We start from the raw sequence: 17,823 nt of genomic DNA on the forward strand, positions 1-17,823 counted from the left end.
ACATCACAACATCAGTAAGTTTGCCTGGACAAGGAAGAGAAGGAAGCTATATTGTGATCTCTCTCATAATTGTCTACTACAATTCTGCAATTGAACTGAAGCCAGTCATGGGTTTATGGATTCAGAAAATTTGGAATTTAACTGGAATTCATCCATTAGGTTGATGTCTTGGTCAGGGAAGTTGCTCATAAAAAAAGCTATAAGAAAGGAAAAGATGAACTATGAGGGCAAACTAGCCAATAAGGTACCACACATGAGGCTGCTTAAGAAGATAAAATCCTATGGCATTACAGGAAATATACTGGCATGGATAGAGGAATGGCTGACAGGCAAGAGGCAGTGAGTGGGAAAAAAGGAGGCCTTATCTGGGTGGCTGCCAGTGATTAGTGATGTTCCTCAAGGGTCAGTATTGGCATCGCTACTTTTCACATTGTTTGTCAATGATTTAGATATTGGAGTAGATGGCCTCATGGCAAAGTTTGTGGATGATACGAAGATAGCTGGAAGGGTAGGTAGTGCTGAGGAAGCAATGTGATTGCAGCAGGACTTTAACAAATTGAAAGACTGGGCAAAAAAATGCGGCAGATGGAATACAGTGTTGGGAAATGTATGATAATGCATTTTGGTAAAAGGAACAGTAGTGCGGAATATTATCTAAATGGGGAGAAAATTCAAACATCAGAGGTGCAGAGGGACTTATGAGTCCTTGTGCAAGACCCCCAGCAGGTTAACTTACAGGTTGAGTCTGTGGTAACGAAGGCAAATGTAATGTTGGCATTTATTTCAAGGGGAATAGAATACAAAAGCAAGGAGATAATGCTGAGCCTTTATAAGACACTGGTCAGGCTGCACTTGGAGTATCGGTAACAGTTTTGGGCTGCATATCTCAGAAAGGATGTGTTGTCATTGGAGAGAGTCCAGAGGAGGTTCACAAGAATGATTCTGGGAATGAGGGGGTTAACATATGAGGAGTATTTGGTAGCTTTTGACCTGTATTCACTAGAATTTAGAAGAATGCATGGGGATCTCATTAAAAGTTGTCCTCTTGTTTGAATCTCCCCTACTCTCAACGGAAAAAGCCTATCCACGTCAACTCTATCTATCCTACTCATAATTTTAAATACCACTATCAAGTCCCCCCTCAACCTTCCACGCTCCAAAGAATAAAGACCTAACTTGTTCAATCTTTCCCTGTAACTTAGGCGCTGAAACCCAGGTAACATTCTAATAAATCTTCTCTGTACTCTCTCTATTTTGTTGACATCTTTCCTATAATTCAGTGACCAGAACTGTACACAATACTCCAAATTTGGCCTTACCAATGCCACTTTGACATTGCAATAAAATAACTTTGCACATTATGCATTTCTTCTTCAACAGAACTGTATTAAGTACAATTGTTGTATTCATATTTATTTTTAGTGTGTATTTTTATTGGTAATGTTTATTGAATTACATAATGGGGGTGGTAGAGTGGTGTTGCAGTTAGTGTAATGCTACTTCAATGTCAGTGACATGGGATCAATTCCACTGCTGTCTAAGGAGTTTGTACGCTCTCCCTGAGACCGCATGGATTTCCTTTGGCTGTATTTCCTATAATTCGGTGACCAGAACTGTACACAATACTCCAAATTCGGCCTTACCAATGCCTTGTACAATTTTAACATTACATCCCAACTCCTATACTCAATGCTCTGATTTATAAAGGCCAACATACCAAAAGCTTTCTTCACCACCCTATCCACATGAGATTCCATCTTCAGGGAACTATGCACCATTATTCCTAGATCACTCTGTTCTACTGCATTCTTCAATGCCCTACCATTTACCATGTATGTCCTATTTGGATTATTCCTACCAAAATGTAACACCTCACACTTATCAGCATTAAACTCCATCTGCCATCATTCAGCCCACTCTTCTAACTGGCCTAAATCTCTCTGCAAACTTTGAAAACCCACTTCATTATCCACAACGCCACCTACCTTAGTATCATCTGCATACTTACTAATCCAATTTACCAACCCATCTTCCAGATCATTAATGTATAGGACAAACAACATTGGACCCAGTACAGATCCCTGAGGCACAACACTAGTCACCGGCCTCCAACCTGACAAACAGTTATCCACTACTACTCTCTGGCATCTCCCATCCAGCCACTGTTGAATCCATTTTACTACTTCAATATTAATACCTAACGATTGAACATTCCTAACTAATCTTCCGTGCGGAACCTTGTCAAAGGCCTTACTGAAGTCCATATAGACAACATCCACTGTTTTATCCTCGTCAACTTTCCTCATAACTTCTTCAAAAAATTCAATAAGATTTGTCAAACATGACCTTCCACGTACAAATCCATGTTGACTGTTCCTAATCAGACCCTGTCTATCCAGATAATTATATATACCATCTCTAAGAATACTTTCCATTAATTTGCCCACCAGTGATGTCAAACTGAGAGGCCTATAATTGCTAGGTTTACTCTTAGAACCATTTTTAAACAATGGAACCACATGAGCAATACGCCAATCCTCCGGCACCATCCCCATTCTTGAAAGAGTGAGGAACTTCAAATGTCCTAGTACTTAGAGTTCCCTAGTATGATTGGTTGGACTCTTGACCTCACAGTACACCTTGTTATGATCTTGCACCTTATTATTTACCTGCACTCCATTTTCTCTGCAGCTGTTACACTTTATTCTGCATTGTTATCGTTTTACCTTGTTTATCTCAATGCACTGTGTAATGTATGAACAGTATGCAACACATGCGTACCTATCAGAAGGATCAGAGATGGAGAGAGTGAGCAAGTTCCAAGTTCCTGGCTATCAATATCTCTGAGGACCTAACCTGGATGAAACATATTGATGCAGCTACAAAGAAGGCAAGACAGCGGCTATATTTCATTAGGAGTCTGAGGAGATTTGTTTTGCTAACTAAAGCACTTGAAAACTTCCACAAATGTACCAAGGAGAGCAATCTGACTGGCTGCATCACTGCTTTTGCAGAAACTTGTAAAATTAGTCAGCCCCATCACGGGCGCTAGCTTCCATAATATCCAAGACATCTTCAAGGAGTGGTGCTGCAGGAAGGCAGCGTCCGTCATTAAGGATCCCCACCATCAAGGTCAAGCCCTCTTCACCCTGTTACCATCGGGAAGAAGGTACAAAAGCCTGCAGACATATACTAGGCAACTCAGGAACATCTTCCTCCCCTCTGCCATCCGATTTCAGAGTGGACATTGAACCCATAAACACTACTTCACTACATTTTTATTTCTATTTTTTTCACTACATATATTAACTTTATTATATATATTTAACATAACTCAGTTTTAAAAAACAATTCTCTGTATTTATTTATAGCAATTTATTTACAGCAATTTGGGCATCGAGGAAGAGAGGAAGAGGAGAGCCATCCACAGTACCACCGATGCGGCAGAGAGGGCCTCAAGATGGCTGTGGCTCAAGAGAGGGGAGCCATGGAGTCATGTGTAGCTAGCCATCTGGATACAAGCTGGGGTCTGATCAGCCCCGGCTGGGTCACCTGGAGGAGGGTGTATGATGTTGAAAGACCCGAAACTCCCGATGATTCCAGGAGCATCACTGATGATGTGTCCAGAAGCATCAGTAGATGTATGCACACAGCATCATGGATTTCGTTGTGCTGCTGCCGTAAAGTTAACAAATTTCATAACGTATGTCAGTGATATTAAACCTGATTTTATTTTGATTCTATTATTAAGTACTTTTTAGAAAATCTAAGTGAACTGCGTTTACTCAAAAGAAAATTCTTAGATGTCTTCAAGTGTAGTACACCCTTTTGAAACCTGGTGCTAGCTGCTCTGTTTAGAACTATTGCCACATGTGGAGCCCCTTAGAGATGTGCCCCATTAACCCCTTGCTAACAGCCCCTAGATTCAGCAATGAGAAAACCACCTTTCTCAAATTCTGTATGTCTAGGGTTGGTAAGACATGGATCCTACTAAAACCAGGAAGTTGGGATGTCTCAACCACCCGAACCCCGATCTGTGCAAAAACTATGTAAATACTGCCCCTTCGTCAAGAAATAAAATTGTGCACTGCATACAACTGTAAAGAAAGTATATTTACGAATTTCAGCTTTATCAAACAGGTAGTAGGATAAAGAAAAGCAAAAGAATAAAAAAAAGTCCCATTACAGTTAACTCAGTCCAAGTGTGCACATAAGTTGGGGCTCTGCTTAAATTTGTCTTTAACTCTTGCGCTGAACCCACGGTCTGTGTCAAAGTACACAGCACCTTCCGAATGTTACTTGAAACCCATCTCAAACAAATGGGCTCCCCCACGGGAGTATTGGTCCTCCCTCTTGAAGCCATTTGTCTGCACAAAGCACCTTGTGCAACAGGGACAGCGTCCTCAGCCGTCTGTCCTCCCAGCTCACACCAAAAAGACCTCGAACCACACCAATGTCCACCACAAAAACCTCTCTCTGCCCAGTGTTCTCCTGAACCTTCTCGCAGTTCCAAGATCCTCATTGGCTGACACAACATTCCCGAGTTGAACTGCATTGCCCCTTATCTTTAGCTCAAACCCAAACATGCTAACTGCTGAACAGACTGCTCTTTCAGAACTGCTAAAATGAATGACCTATAGCATAGCAGTAAAAATCTTAACCAGGGTGTCACACATGTATATCGGTCTATAAGACAATACGACATAGAAACATTCGGCCCATCGAGTCTGCTCTGCCATTCCACCATGGCTGATTTATTATCCCTCTCAACCACATTTTCTTTCCGTCTTCCCACATCCTTTGATGCTTATTAATCAAAAGCTCCACTTTAAATACACAGAATACGTTGACCTCCATAGGCATCGATAGCAACAAATTCCACAGATTCACCATCCTCTGGTGAAAGAAATTCCTCCTCATGTCTGCCCTAAAAGACGATCCTTCTATTCTGAGGCTAGACTCGTCCACTATAGGAAATATCGTTTCCACAACTACTTTTTAAAGACCTCATGACCACCTTCTTTCACTTTCATAGACAAGGAACTATACTAGGCAAACACAAGGACCTATAATACATGTTTCTCAAAATATTTCCTGCATTGCAACAATCTTCAGGTGTAAACTGTGTCTCATTACATAAATCAGATTTCCTCCAATAATGCATCGGCATCAGGAGCAAGTTTTGTAAATCTGGTGGAAGCAAAGGATGTTGGGGATGGTGAGAGTGGAGCGCCATGGGAGTGGTGTGGGTCTGGTGGCAGAGAAGAGATGCCGGGGGCAGGGGTGGTGAGGGTGCAGACACACCCAGCATTGAAACACCATGCAAGGTTATATAATTCCAGACAATTGGTTTATTGATCATTTCCTGCTCCCTCCCCTCTCCCTACCCTCTTCTCACTCTCAGTCCACAACAGAGACCCATATCAGAATTAGGTTTGTCATCACTCACATACGTCATGAAATTGTTTTTTTTTCAGCAGCAGTACAGTGCAGCACATAAAATGACTACAGTACTGTGTAAATATCTTATGCACCCTGGCTGTATTTATGTGCATTTGACTTTTGCATAGTATTGTACATCAGTGGTATTAAACCTGATTCTGATTCTGATTCTGGTTTAAACTGTGGATCATCACATAAATCAGAGCTTTTGTGGATATGCATTATGCATCACGAGCCTCTTAGGAGCTATCATTAACCTTGTCCATTTCTATGAAATTTTATTAACATTCATGTAGACGTTACTTTCAACACTTGTTTCTCCCCAGCTCCTTCAAAAACTTGAAGTTCTTAAATAAAGCTGGAAGATTTAGAACTAATGGACTCATAACCATCTGTAAAAGTTTAAAAGCACAGAAATGATTTACAAAGTGCTTGTACCTGTGAGCTAATCAGAGCAGCTAGCATAGATCCTCAAAAGTCGAAGAAATCAAAGATTTATTTTTCAGTAGAAGCAGTTGATGTAGATTTTGAAGAAGTACTTATTAATAGGCAGGTGGGATATTTTAAAGGGACTCTTTAATTTCTGTACACCTGTTTGCTTGGGTGGTCCCTTATATTACTGGAAAAGCAGCTGCCTTTGCAAGTCCCCACGCTCACTTTGTCTGTTATTCCCTTGCCTCTGAAAAAGAAGATTAAATCAGAACTCCAAATAGAAAACTCTGTAACCTCTCCCATTGCTGTACTTTGCTGTGAATTGCAAGATGCTAATAATGTCTCCACTACTAGTGTAGAAAGAGCTGGAGAGTTAGAAATGCAATTTTCCACTAGCAGAATAATGATTTCCCTGCTGTGGGGCTGAAGAGAGTTGCAGATCACATGAACCTTGCAGGGAAGAGACTTAATCCTTCCTTTCCAGTCCTGATGAAGGGTCCACCTGAGATGTCCAGTGTTAATTCCTCTCCATAGACTGCCTGATTTCCTTTAGTAATTTGTACATATTACTCAGGATTTCCAGCATCTGCAGAAGCTTTTGTGTTCAACAAAAGAAATGTATGAAGAAAATAATATCACATAAAAATAAGATACTTTGCTCAAGCAGGTAAACAAACCATGACAACTGAAGTCTGGATTGCTCTGTGGTTGGATGTTAACGCTGTCAACTAGCTCAGATATTTTGCATACACACTGAAGTCCTAATTGCAATGGGATTCCTGAGAGTATGAGCTTGACTGAGTAGAAATGCTTGAAGAGCTCTCTCTCCTCCAAGGTTCCACTGTGACCTGAAACATTCTGTAGCCACACAGTGGGGAAATGATTACTTTGTGATTGGAAAATTGCTTACAATTCACAGCAAAGTACAGCAATGGGAATGGTTGCAGAGATTTCCGTTCGGAGATCTGATTTAATCTCCTTTTTCTCAGAGGCAAGGGAATAGCATAGGGGATTATCGAAGACAGCTGCTTTTCCAATAATACAAGGGAACACTCAAGCAAACTCTGAAATGTACGGGTATTAAAGAGTTCCTTCCAAATACCCCACCTGTCTTAGGGGATCTGTCAATGGAGGCTTAGCCGAGATGCACTACTGAACTCTTTGGAGACTCCATTGTCAGAAGAGGACTCTAACACGGACAAGGTTAATGACAGTTTCTAAGAGGCTCATGATGCATGGTGTATATCTAGTGGAACTCCGTTTGCTGTTTTTAAGAGCTGTAACCAAGTTCAGGACTTCCATGCTTACAAGACAGTCCTGAACTAGGAGTCATTTACTGTACATGGAAAGACTCCTGCATTTCTCTAAGGATTAACATTATTCTCCTGAATGATCCACCCTCTGTTATATTACATTTACTATATCCCTGGGATCACCATTGACTACAAACTAACAGAATAAGTTGCATAAAATGCAGAGAACGTCGGAGGTAGAACCCTCTTTGGTGTATATCTGAACTCCAAACTTCAAAGTACATCCGCTACCTACAAGGCACAAATTAAATGTGGTCAAATTCTCGCCCTTTGCCCTAATGAGTAAAACTGAGTATCCAAAACATCTTAGAAAGAGCATCCAGTTCATTTGACGTTCCATTCCATTCAGCATCTTGATATCTTGATACTCCCTCCATCAATGTTATATGATAATTGCAGAGTAAGGTCATAGTGTGATCCAGTGCAGAGCAGTCTGGTAACAAGGAATAAACATCCTCAAATATCACCATCATCACCATTCTGTGCTGTGTATGACGTGGGTGATCATGATCCTACGACCATGATTATTCTTGGCAATACTTATATCAGTGCCTAAGAAGAATAATGTGAGCTGCCTTAATGACTATCGCCCGGTATCACTCACATCGACAGGGATGAAATGCTTTGAGAGGTTGGTCATAGAACCATAAAACACTACAGTACAGTACAGGCCTTTCAGCCCTCCATGTTGTGCTGACCCATATAATCCTTAAAAAAAAGTACTAAACCCACACTACCCCATAACCCTCCATTTTTCTTTCATCCATGTGCCTGTCCAAGAGGTTCTTAAATACCCCTAATGTTTTAGCCTCCACCACCATCCCTGGCAACTCATTCCAGGCACTCACAACTCTTTGTGTAAAAAACTTACCCCTGATGTCTCCCCTAAACTTCCCTCCCTTAATTTTGTACATATGCCCTCTTGTGTTTGCTATTGGTGCCCTGGGAAACCGGTACTGACTATCCACCCTATCTATGCCTCTCATAATCTTATGACTAGACTGAACTCCTGCCTCAGCAAGGACTTGCAGCCTTTGCAATTTGCCTATTGCCACAATAGGTCAACGGCAGATGCAATGGCACTCCACGTGGCTTTAGACCACCTGGACAACACAAACACCTACGTCAGGATGCTGTTCATCGACTGTAGCTGAGCATTTAATACCATCATTCCCACAATCCTGATTGAGAAGTTTCAGATCCTGGGCCTCTGTACCTCCCTCTGCAATTGGATCCTTGACTTCCTAACCGGAAGACTACAGTCTGTGTGGATTGGTGATAGCATATCCTCCTTGCTTACGATCAACATTGATGCACCTCAGGGTGTGTGCTTATCCCACTGCTCTACTCCCTGTATACCCATGACTGTGTGGCTAGGCATAGCTCAAATACCATCTATAAATTTGCTGACAATACAACCATTGTTGGTAGAATCTCAGGTGGTGACGAGAGGGCGTACAGAGTGAGATATGCCAACTAGTGGAGTGGTGTCGCAGCAACAACCTGGCATTCAACGTCAGTAAGACGAAAGAGCTGATTGTGGACTGCAGGAAGGGTAAGACAAAGGAACACATACCAATCCTCAGAGGGATCAGAAGTGGAGAGAGTGAGCAGCTTCAAGTTCCTGGGCGTCAAGATCTCTGAGGATCTAACTTGGTCTCAACATATCGAAGTAGTTATAAAGAAGGCAAGACAGCAGCTATACTTCATTAGGAGTGTGAAGAGATTTAGCATGTCAACAAATACACTCAAAAACTTCTATAGATGTACCGTGGAGAGCATTGCGATGGGCTGCATCACTGTCTGGTATGGAGGGGCTACTGCACAGGTCCGAATGAAGCTGCAGAAGGTTGTAAATCTGATCAGCTCCAGCTTGGTTACTAGCCTACAAAGTACCCAGGACATCTTCAGAGATCAGTGTCTAAAAAAGGCAGCGTCCATTATTAAGGACCTCCAGCACCCAGGACATAACCTTTTCTCATTGTTACCATCAGGAAGGAGGTACAGAAGCCTGAAGGCACACACTCAATGATTCAGGGACAGCTTCTTCCCGTCTGCCATCCGATTCTTAAATGGACATTGAACCCTGGGACACTACCGAACTTTTTTAAATTTACAGTATTTCTGTTTTTGCACTTTTTAAAATCTATTCAATATACATATACTATAACTGATTTATTTATTATTGTTATTATTATTTTTATTTCATTTATTATTATTTGTTTTTCTCTTCTATATTATCTATTGCATTGAATTCTTGCTGCTACGTTAACAAATTTCACGTTGCATGCTGGTGATAATAAACCTAATTCTGATTCTGATTCTTTTACAGAAGTAGTTTGCCATTTCCTTTTTCTAGGCAGTGTCTTTACAAGACAGGTCACCCCAGCCATTATCAATAATCTACAGAGATGTTCTGCCTGGCATCAGTGGTTACATAACCAGGATCTGTGATATGCATCAGCAGCTCATACGACCTTCCAGCACCTGCTCCCATGCCTTCATGTGACCCTGATCAGGGGTCTAAGCAGGTGCTTCATCTTGCCCAAGGATGACGTACAGGCTAGTGGAGGGAGGAGCACCTTATCCCTCCTTTGGTAGAGAGGTTTCTCCACCCCGCTACCCAAATTCTCAAATAAAAGTAAGTCAAAAATTTGCATTCAGAGTAAAGGTTTGGGGGCAAATACAGAGAGCAATCTAATTAGGAGGATGAAGTAATGAGGCATAACCTGAAATCAGTTAGGGCAAAGGCTGAGCAAGGACACATCTGTCAGAAACTTTGTACTGATTATGGTGTACTGCAGAGACCAGTAATATTAAGAAAGATAAAAGTGGAGGAACAAGCTAAATTTCTTAAAGGAAGAGGAGGTACCAGATTTCTTCCTAAAATATCAGCTGGATCACGTGTAATTTCCTTACCAATAAAGCAGTTATATACACCTCATCTTCATAGCTGCAAATAAATAAGGACACAACTGTTTTTTAAAGTTTTGAACAAAAAAGTGTTTCAAAGTTCAAAGTACATTCATTATCAAAGTACATATATATATGTAATAAAATACTGAGGGTTGTATGTTTTCATTAACGTCCTCTTTTCATTGATGCTATCAGGAAGGAGGTACAGAAGCCTGAAAGCACACACTCAATGATTCAGGAACAGCTTCTTCCCCTCTGCCATCTGATTTCTGAATGGAGATTAAACCCATGGACATAACCTCACTGTTTGTTTATTTCTATTTTTGCACTACTATTTTATATATATATGTGTGTGTGTAATATATATATCATATATACACATACACATACATATACAGTATATAAATATCTATATATACATATACACACTTATAGTAATTCAGATTTTTTCTCTATTAGTATGTTTTGCATTGTACTGCTGCTGCAAAGATAAAAAAATTCACAACGTATGCTGGTGATATTAAACCTGATTATTACAGCATAAAAGAGGGCTATTTGGCCTATCTAGTCTCTGTTGATCTTATTGTAGAGTCCTGGTCTCCACCTTTTGCCTGCTATAGCTGTGCAAATTTCTAGATTTTAATTGCCCCATCGCTCTATCCTCCTCTCTGTCTGCAACCCTCCCACCACTCTATCAAAGAACCTCATTAAATCAGTACTTTAGCAGTGGCTGCCTCGTTTGTTCCCATCATAATCTTTAGACTCATTAGCTTCATTGGAACGATATATTATAATGGTGGACAACAAGCGTTCAGTGCTAAAATGCCAGTTCAGTTCTAGTGACCGAAGATAAAACTCCATGCCTCTATTTAGTTAATATAAATTGTTTTTTATAGAATCTCATTATGAAATACGAGTTGTAGCTCTTCCTGCACTTCCTACCAATTACTACTTGGAGCTGATAATACAGATTTATAACCATATCTTGTTAGGTAGAATTTCAAAATGGTTTAGACTCTGAGGAGAAGTTTTGAAATGCAGCTCCTATGCCATAATTAGGAGCATTAAAGCAATTCAAGCTTGCAATAAAATTACTTCATTATGAGAGCAGATGATTGTCATAAATATAAGATGGAATGAATGACAGTGAAATATTATTTTAATTCTCTCTTATGAGACCAGCTATAATTTATGCCAAGAAATAAAAACAATTTACTACCTTTCTAACATTACACAAGATTATCTTTCCTGATTTGTCATCGTAGTTATGTATTTTTTAAAGTTGGCATAATTATCAAAACATTAGAGTTATGGTAATAATCTTGTATCGCTCAAATAAATTGTCTATAGGAAAGCAATGTATTCATTGGCATGGTACAATTGGGTCAAATTAATTCCTCATTTACAAACTAACTCCAATATGCCCTGCCCTGAATAAATATGATTAAAGCCAGGGGTGAAAATATCTCAAATGTCTTATCATATCAGGAAAATAACAGAATCAGAGTCAGGTTTAATAACATCAGCTAAAGTCTTGTAAGTTATTGACTTTGTGGCAGCAGTACAATGCAATACATAATAATACAATTTGTTTTAAACTGCGAATTACTCTAAGTATATATACACCATATTAAAAAGCTAAATTAAATAAGTAGTACAGAAGTAGTGTGGTAGTGTTCATGGGTTTAATGTCCATTCAGAGAGTGCATGGCCAAAGGGAAGGACCTGCTCCTGAGTCGTTGAGTGTTCACCTTCTGGCTTCTGCACCTCCTTCCTAACGAGAAGAGGGCATGTCCTGGGTAACGGCAGCCCTTAATGATAAATGATCTAACTCATTTGTAATGATTACACAGACAACTTTCTGACCTCTCACCATATCACCCTACTCCAATTTGCTTTCACCTCTAATTAAAAGATATGAAATATGAGAGTCTAGCAATAATTGGTGCTTGCCACCTCGTCATGGTGGAACATTTGCGAGTTTCGGAGAGTCAGCATCAGGTTTAATCAGGCTGCTGTTGTTTTGCAGCAGCAGTGAAATGTGACACATCATAACAAAAAAACAATCTATAAATTAAAATAAGAAATATATGAAAAAATAAATTAAATAAATTGCTACCACGTGATACATGTGCTCCTTGCTTAAAGTGAACCTGAAGTTAGACTCACATTTCAGACTCCCATGTCTTCCTTTGAATTAGTTTAATATTTTGAAGTTACAAAACATAACAGTAGTGTACATGGGATTATTGTCCATTCAGAAATCTGACGGCAAGGGAAGAGGCAATTCCTAAAATATTCAGGCTTCGGTACCTTATCCTTAATTGTAGCCATGAGAAAAGGGCATGCCTTGGGTGAATGGAGTCCTTAATAGGAATATACTATATAGGAGCAGAATTAGGCCATTTGGCCCATCAAGTCTGCTCTGCCATTTCATAATAGCTGATTCAATTTCCCTCTCAGCCCCAAGTTCCTGCCTTTTCCCCATGTCCTGACCAATCAATAATCTTTCAGCCTCTGCCTTAAATATACATCAAGATTTGGCCTCCACAAATGCCTGTGGCAAAGAATTCCACAGATTCCCCAATCTCTGACAAAAGAAATTCCTCTGCATCTCCATTCTAAAAGGAAGCCCCTCCATTCTGTGTCCTCTAATCGTAGACTCTCCCACCACAGGAAACATCCTCTCCACATTCACTCTATCGAGGCCTTTCACCATTCGATAGGTTTCAATGAGGTCACCCCTTATTCTTCTGAATTCTATTGAATACAGGTCCAGAGCTGTCAAATGCTCTTTGTATGACAAGCTATTCAATCCTGGAATAATTTTCGTGAATCTCCTTTGAACCCTCTCCAGTTTCAGAACATCCTTTTTAAGATAAAGGGCCCAAACCTGCTAACAATACTCCAAATGAGATCCCACCAGTGCTTTATAAAGTCTCAGCATTACATCCTTGGTTTTATATTCCAGTCCTCTTGAAATGAATGCTAACATTGAATTTGCCTTCCTCAGCACAGACCCAATAAACTTGCAAGTTAACCTTTAGGGAATCCTGCACAAGGACTCCCAAATGCATGACCACACACTTCCTGACACTGTATTCCATCTGCCATTTCTTTGGCCATTCTCCTAATTTAACTGAGTCCTTCTGTAGCCTCTCTACTTCCTCAGGAATACCTGTCCCCTCATATCTTCATATTGTCTGCAAACTTTGCAAAGGCATTAATTCCATCATCCAAATCATCGACATATAATGCAGAAAGAATCAGCTTCAACACAGATTCCTGATTGAATGGCAGAGCAGACTTGATGGGCTGAATTTCTGCTCCTATATCTTATGGTCTTATGCTCCTATGCATTGTAGCTTATGGCGTAATGGTAAAGCCATACCTGGAGTAAAGTGTGCATTTCTGGTCTTCTTTCTTTAGTACATCTGTAAAGATATACTGGCAGTGCAGATGATGCAGAGGAGGTTTGCCAAGTTGGCTCTGGAGTTGAAGGTGTTACCCTATGACGAGAGACTGGTTGCCTGAAGTTTGAAAGCGGGATCTTATAGAAATATATAAAATTATGAAAGAGATATATAAAGCAGAGACAGAAATGTTGTCTCCACATATAGGTGTGGCTAGAACTAGGAGACGTAGCCCCATGATTCGGGAGGGTAGAGTTAGGATGGAGGTACAAAGGAAATTTGTTTCCCAGAGGGTAATGTATCTGGGGATTTTTCTGACCAAGGAAGCAGTGACAGCCACCTCATTAAATATAAAAGACATTATAAGATAGAATTTTTGCATAATAGGGAGATTAAAGGTTATAAGTAAAAGGCCCATTGGTGGTACTGAGTCCACAGCCAGATCAGGCATGATCTTACTGTCCTGTCCTCTCTCTTATTCATCAAATGGCCTGTCCTCTCTCTTATTTCTTTCATTCTTCCAGCAGTAACTTCATGAGAGAAGCCAGCTCTGAAAATTGCGATGAGTCCGTTCACGGGTGATGCTGAGGGTGGACTGGTAGAATTGGAGGAGTTTACAAGGACATAATCATGGCTATGGTGATCCACAAAGCATCCCTTACAGCAGAGGGCAACAGCCATGCTGTCTTGATAAGTTTACCTTTAAACTTGTCTCTGGGCAGAATGACATTTGGGTTGCAGATGGTTTTGACAGCACTGAACCATACGCACGCATCCTGATTATAACTGAAAAGAAAAAAAACACTGGAAGAACTAAGCAGGTCACAACTTCATGAGGATTGGTCCAAATAATGGGTCTCACCCACTACAGATGAAGGGTCTCAACATGAAATGCTGACGGTCAGTTTCCCTGTATGGATTCTGCATGAACTGTTAAGTCCCCCGGCAGTTTGTTTTCTGATCTGGATTCCAATATTTCCAGATTATTTTGCCTCCATGATTATAATAAGTTGTTGGACCTGGGTTGTCAGCTGGACTTCAGCTCTTGGCTGCCACTTGAGCTGTTTCTATTCCCTTGAAAACTGGTGGAGCTTCCAATCCAAAAGTGCCTTGTGTTTGTAATTAATTAGCTCCTGTATCTCTTACTTCTTCACATTAAGCAAGACAACAAGTCTAAAAAGCCACATGCCAACTGAAAAACACCAACACTCCTTGAGCAGATGGTAACTTTGTTGAAATTCTAAACTTGGTAGATGAGCCTAATCTCCTACAAATGGGAAGAGGAAGATATGCCAGGAAATTTCAGGATGAAAATAATCTTGACCATCTTCAAAAAAAAAAGATAATTCTGATTGGACTATCTATAACTAAAGAATAACCTATTGAATCACAAACCAGTGAAAATCTGCAGATACTGGAAATCCAGGGTCCCAGCCAGAAACGTCAACTGTACTTTTGTCCATAGATGATCCCTGGCCTGCTGAGTTTCTCCAGCACTGTGGGTGTGTTACTTGGATAACCTATCGAATATTGAATATTGGAATAGAGTAGACGTGGTGTGGACCGAAGGATTCAAAGTGCATTTATTATCGAGTTATGTATGCAGTATACAATCCTGAGATTTGACTTCCCACAGACAGTCATGAAACAAAGAAGAACCATGGAACCTGTTCAGAGAAAAACACCAGAACAGCCCCTCCCTCCCCATGTGCAAGAACAAAAGCAAATTGTGCAAATGGCAAAAAAAAGTGAGAACACAGAAGATAAAACACAAGAAGCCATCTTTCCAGTCCTGACCAGAGGGCGCAGGTTCAGAATACAAGGAAGTTTCTGAAGAACAGAATTAAGTTTATTATCAGAGTACATATACATCACCATATACGACCATGAGATTCATTTTCTTGCCAGCATACTCAATAAATCTATAGAATAATATCCAGAGCCGAATCAATGAAAGACCACACCTTTGGGCATTCAGTCAGTGTGAAAAGACAACAAACTGTGCAAATATAAAAAGAAAGAAATAATAATAATAAATAAATATCAAGAATATGAGATGAGAGTCCTTGAAAGTTGGTCCTTGAAAGGTTGTGGGAATATTTCAGTGATGGGGCAAGTTAAGTAGAGTGAAGTTATTCCCTTTGGTTCAAGAACCTGATGGTTGAGGGGTAATAACATTTCTTGAATCTGGTAATGTGACTCCTGAGGCTCCAGTACTTTCTTCCTGATGGCAGCAGTTAGAAGAAAGCATGATTGAGTTGGTGGGTATCGCTGATGCTGGATGCTGCCTTCCTGATAGATTCCCACTGAAATGCCAAGGATGCAAGTCACCTTTGATACAATTAGATTCCCAAAGGAAAAACATCTCCCAGTGCACCAGGGAGAGAGGCCCTTTCAATTGTGAAATTTCTTCTACTATCCCTCTCAACTCTATCTCACATCTCCTCTCTCCACTCCCACAAAACTTCCAACAATCAAACCAATCAATAACTCTGAACATTCCTGTCTTACAGAAGCAATGAAAATTCTGTAAACAGACATGTAGACCTTGATACTATTTATGAGTCAATGTGGGCAAAATTCCTGACAACAATGCACAGAGTCAGTGATGAGATCCCCTCCCTTCATCACAATTGAGTTTCCATAATGACAACTAATCAGCTTATTGATACATCCATAAAGGCCAAGGGTTCAGACTGAACAGAAGTGATGATGTATCTTCGTATGGTGAAGATGAATTGCCAAGATCGGAGAACAGCGCAACCCAATCACTGAAGATCCTGCTGAAAAAAGGATTTAAGCTATTGCATGCAAAAAATGTTACAGAAACTCAGCAGGTCAGGCAGCATCTGTGGAAAGGAATAAGGAACTGATCCTTGGGGCTGAGTCCATTCATCAAAAATCTTTACAACTAGTTAAAATGTGAGAAGTTAAGAAGAACCAAAATACTCAAATATTTAATTAAACCATAGGCAGTTAAAATAAATTAGGAATACATGGTCACCTTTGGCAATCTCTTCCATGGAAGGTAGAGATGTGATATTTGTACTGGATTTAACCTGGGGCAAAGGACTCCACCATTTGAGTATATTCATGAAAATTCTGCCAAGATATTTCTCTGCAAAATGCAAGCCATGTACAAACAAAATAAACAAAGCTTTGTACAGTTTAGAGGATGTTCAATGAAGCCTCGGAGGACTTGTTGAATTTGGTCTGACCTCATTTCACAGAGCATGTATTACTCAGTGCCAAGTGAGTCTGGGGAGTGGGGGTAACCTATGAAATCTCACACCACAAAGATTCAGTATCCTTTTGGGACCTACAGCCAAAACAGCAATGCTAGAAGAATGCAAGTATCACTTGAGTGGATTGCAGTGACAGTGCTGATTAATCTGTGTTTCACCGCTTGCAGCAACGTTGAGATTACTTTTCTGTGCATTTTTACCATTAACAGTTGAGTGGGCAGCTTGTATGATTGGATTTTGGAAAATTAGTTTTCTTTTGCTGTGAGTGCTCCGCTGAATTCCTGTTTTGCTCTCCAGCTTTTCAAGTTAAACAGTTTAAAAAAAAAGAATGACAAACTTCAGGGTAATACTTGATTACAACTATGAAATGGTTCCCTCGTGCAATAAGATGAACTCTTGATCTCACAATCTACCTCATTCTGAACTTGCATTTTAATATAAGAACATAGAAATAGAGCAGGAGTAGGCCATTTGGCCTGTCGAGCCTGCTCTGCCATTCAATAAGATCATGGCTGATCTGGCCATGGGCTTCTCTCCACCTACCTGTCTTTTCCCTATAACCCTTATTTCACCTACTATGCAAAAATCTATCCAACCATTACTTAAATATATTTATTGAGGTAGCCTCCATTGCTTCATTGGGCAGAGAATTCCACAGATTCACCACTCTCTGGGTAAAGCAGTTCCTCCTCATCTCCGTCCTAAATCTACTCCCCCGAATCTTGAGGCTATATCCCCTAGTCTATCTGCCTAGTCTGGTCTAACATTTTCTTGTCCACATGCACTGCATTTTCTCTGTAGCTGTTGCTTTTCATTCTGCCTTCTGTAATGGATTTACCTTGTACTACCTTGATTCAAAGACTCAACCCACAGACAAACACAAAACAAAGAAAACCATGGAACCCTTTCAAAGAGAAACTTCAGAACCATTACCCTCAACATGCAAAAAAAAAACAACAAATCATGCAAACAGCCACAAAATTAAGCAAAAAAACACAGAATATAAAACTCCAATTTGAAGGGGACCAGTCGTATTCAGTTCAGCTTAGTGTTCATTATCTG

The sequence above is a fragment of the Hemitrygon akajei genome, chromosome 9, assembly GCF_048418815.1.
Source record: "Hemitrygon akajei chromosome 9, sHemAka1.3, whole genome shotgun sequence".
In the NCBI taxonomy this organism is placed as follows: Eukaryota; Metazoa; Chordata; class Chondrichthyes; order Myliobatiformes; family Dasyatidae; genus Hemitrygon; species Hemitrygon akajei.